This window comes from Priapulus caudatus, unplaced genomic scaffold (genome assembly GCF_000485595.1).
Source record: "Priapulus caudatus unplaced genomic scaffold, Priapulus_caudatus-5.0.1 Scaffold80, whole genome shotgun sequence".
Lineage (NCBI taxonomy): Eukaryota > Metazoa > Priapulida > Priapulimorpha > Priapulimorphida > Priapulidae > Priapulus > Priapulus caudatus.
In genome coordinates, this window is record NW_014577141.1 from 119,266 (window position 1) to 123,015 (window position 3,750).

The window sequence follows — 3,750 nt, forward strand, 5'->3', positions numbered from 1 at the left end:
CTCCCATTCTCGTTAATAACGGCGGGGGTAAGCGAGCGTGCGTGCGTGCGTACGTGCGTGCGTGTATTTTGTAGGGATACTTCTCCAGTCGTCTGAGTGAGAGCCGATCTGTACTCAAAACATCTACGTACGTACACGGCACAAGCAAGATTAGCTACACCGTCATATAACTCCGTATTGATTCTGCGGCAGGAGAGCGGTTTAACACTGCGACATGCGTGCACGCTGCGTTAATGCTCCCCAAGCAATATCGTAAATTCCGACTGGGGATAGTATTCCCAGAAAAGCGTTCTCTGTAATGGAGTGTTGTGGCGGAACACTATTTAGAATATTTCTGCAGTCCACTATCTTACGAAATCAGTTCCACGATTCCAATAAACGATTCCAATTTTTTAATGTTTATCTTGTGGCATCTATAAATGCCACCAAGTAATTCATTACCAGATGCAAATGATAGACATATACTTCTAGTATATTTCTCATATATTATATCACATTATTATTTACTGTGATTAGAAAGTCTTGATCATATACGCTATGTTTAGATAGAGTATATGTTTAAATTAAAATAATAATTAAAATACTTAATATTTTAAATGGCCGATTACTGAGTTTTTTAACATGCAAACAGCATATTCAACTCGGTTATAAATAATTTCGCATCTACACATGAATGGAGGTTTTATGAACGATACGGCACTGAAGACATGCCGAGAAACGGGGCAATAAAAACATAAATGAAAACCACCATTCTACCGTAAAAACCTGCGTGGCCTTAGAGGTGAAACGACGTTTTTATGGACCATTAAGGAGGTGAACTGAGGCTCTAATGTGTATCCTAGCTACCATCGCATATAAAATTTATTATTCAAAATGATGAAAATACATCATCCGTATATGGCCGGTAATATTTTAATGGATAATTAAAGTCATTAATATTTGGAATACAGCCCGCAAGCCCACGCCCCACGTTAGCGGAGATCACTATTACAATATCGCATTACCCAATAACTAGATGACATTCCAGCATCCACGGTTCATATTGAAACTCGTACAATAACTAAAAATATATTACTATTATATAATATAAAAAATATAATAATAATAATATAATAATTAATAATAATAAAACAATTGTTATAAAAATACAAATGTAAAAATATAACTGAAAAAAGCTTAAACACGTAACTAACTCAGGGCCACCTTTGCATACAGCAGTGAGACAACCCTAAACTCCGCCCACACCCAGCCCCGGACACACCGTCGCAAACCTAACTCCAGACCACCCATTTCTTCTTGCACAGAATTCTTCTTGCACAGAATTCTCACCCTGGCCAACTAAATGGTATGGCCAAACGCATTATGGCCTAATTCAGCCCACATCACTCCGGCCTTGAATAACCACCACCCCTACGCCGCGACCGAACTAGTACATAACTCAAGAGCTTCTCCTCCCTCCCGCCCTGGTACTACCCCCTCCCCCGGGACTCCTGCTTAACCAGCCGACTTGACTTACCAGTGCAGCAGTGAATGCAATCTTAGGGGGAAGCTCTTCCTTCTTTGGCGTTGCTATGGGCTTCAGTAGAGGATCTATGCTCTTCATTTCCTGCAAGATTCAACGTGTGTATAGCAGCAGATGCAACAAGAAATGAATCAGGGAGGATAGTAGGAAAGATAGCAAGGGATGGAGTAAGGAACAAAGCAAGAAATGAATCAGGAAAGAAATCAAGGAAGACAGCAAGAGATGGAGCAGAGAGAAGGGCATGTGGTGATGGAGCAGGGAACAAAGCATAGAATGGATCATTGAAGAGAGCAGGGAAGAAAGCAGGCAAGAAAGAAAGAGACGAAGCAGGGGAGAAAGCATGGCATGAGTCAGAGAAGAAGCAGGGAACAAAGCAAGGTATAAAGAAGGGAGAATGTGGAAACGGAGTATAGGGAGGAAACTAATAATGAAGTAGGTAAGAATGTAAGGAAGAACAGATCAGGGTAGAAACCGAAGTAGGAAGTAGGAAAGAAAGAATGCAAGAAATGAAGCAGGGAAGAAAGCAATGGCACTGACATTTTTACCCTGAAACTCAACGCCACCTATAGGAGGAATGCAGTAGGCATATCTTTCTCCCTAGAGACAGTCTAATGGCAAGCTGTTGTTAGGCCAGAACGCGCTATTCGCTACGTTAATCAAATTAAAATGGTAATAATGTAGCTAACGAGCTCTTCTGCCCATTTATTCCGTCGGGCCGATCACATTATCGTCGCATATTCTGAGAGATTAATAAACAGAGGGCATAAAATAATTTTTGTTGCGTAAAAATAATGTGATGGCAAGTCACAATCGGGTAGATACGCACCACATTAGCCTGTGATTAATATCCGCGCGGATGTCAGTCACAACCCTATAATACGCTATAAATAACGATGTAATTATTTATAAAAATGACTGCCTGTAGCGTATATTAGTGGTATAATCAGGCTAATACGCGTGCCACTAATTGCACTATAACAAATCATTCTAAGTAAATACATTCAGGCAATAATTGAAATCTATGTTCAATGCTCTCTGCCAAAACATGAAACACTACCGACATTGCATTAGAAAACCCACACGAGCTTAATACCTTTTTTTTTATAACTATACACTACATGTGATTGACACAGCACAATTTTTATAGTTCCACATTTCATCATAACAAGCCACGTCTATGCACACATACACAAGATATGTAGGGGCCTGTATGCCTATTAAAAGATATATCATAGGTAATGTGTTACCTGCAAAATATCATAAACCTCGGTTGTATTGGAAGAATCTTCATTTTCAAGACCCGAACCATCCTGAAACAAACAATAAAATGTGTGAGATCTGAGCGGGTTACAGAGATGCAAGCAACGAAGAACGACAGGAAAAGACACTGCAGACGGATACTAGCCAGTGTTCGAAATAAGGGCTAACTGTTTGTCCTCACTTGTCCATTTCCACGAAGGACAAGTAGACCTGTCCAGCTAAGCTTGTCCGCTGGACAAGCAGCTTGTTAGAGCAACCTTTTAGAGCAATTTTTCATCATTTTCTACCATCGCTTCAACTTTGTTAAGACAAGTAATAACTTAAAATAAATAATTGTGCTTATTTATGTTCTTTCAAGTTTGGTGCCTAATTTGAACTGTTAGTGAACTGTATTAAAATTACAAAGTAATATATTGGGTCTAAAATTTAATTTGATTAAATGTATTACACATTTACTATATTTCTATGTTATTAATCAGGACAAGCAAAAATGTTGCAGGACAAGCACAAATATCTTTTAGCTTGTCCGTCGGACAAGCAATTTTTTCCCCATTATTTCGAACGCTGCTAGTAAGATCTTGTATAATAAATGTTTGTGTTGCTTTAAACAGCTCAAGCCTCAGTCTGCTAGCTAGTTACAACTGGTTACCCTCAAACGCACGCACACAAGCACGCACGCGCGCAGATATCAACGTGTTTATCTGTGCGGTACACTATTGTATAACACAGAATCGGTTCATCATTTGCGTTGTCAATATGTAGAACAATGTGTTCTTTACGCTAAGCTCATCATGTACATAGCAAAGTATACTTAATAAATATTGACAACATTTGTATGTCCATAGCGGATGATAGGTAAATAAATGTGCACCCACGGACACGCATCCACGCGCGTGAATACGCGTTCAATAACACACACAATCATGGACACGAACAAAGAAGCAAAATTGTAATTGTGCATGATTTGG

At 39.3% G+C, this 3,750-nt stretch overlaps 1 long non-coding RNA gene across 1 annotated transcript in view; it reads right to left on the minus strand.

Moving 5' to 3' along the window:
* The window catches only part of LOC106821633, a 20,119-nt gene extending 17,286 nt beyond the window's left edge, over positions 1 to 2,833 (minus strand). Inside the window, exons 1-2 of the long non-coding RNA XR_001395757.1 lie at positions 2,770 to 2,833; positions 1,517 to 1,606 (exon numbers count right to left, since the gene is read on the minus strand). This is a non-coding gene — a long non-coding RNA (uncharacterized LOC106821633). The remainder of the gene's footprint in view (positions 1 to 1,516; positions 1,607 to 2,769) is intronic.
* Positions 2,834 to 3,750: the final 917 nt, after the last annotated feature.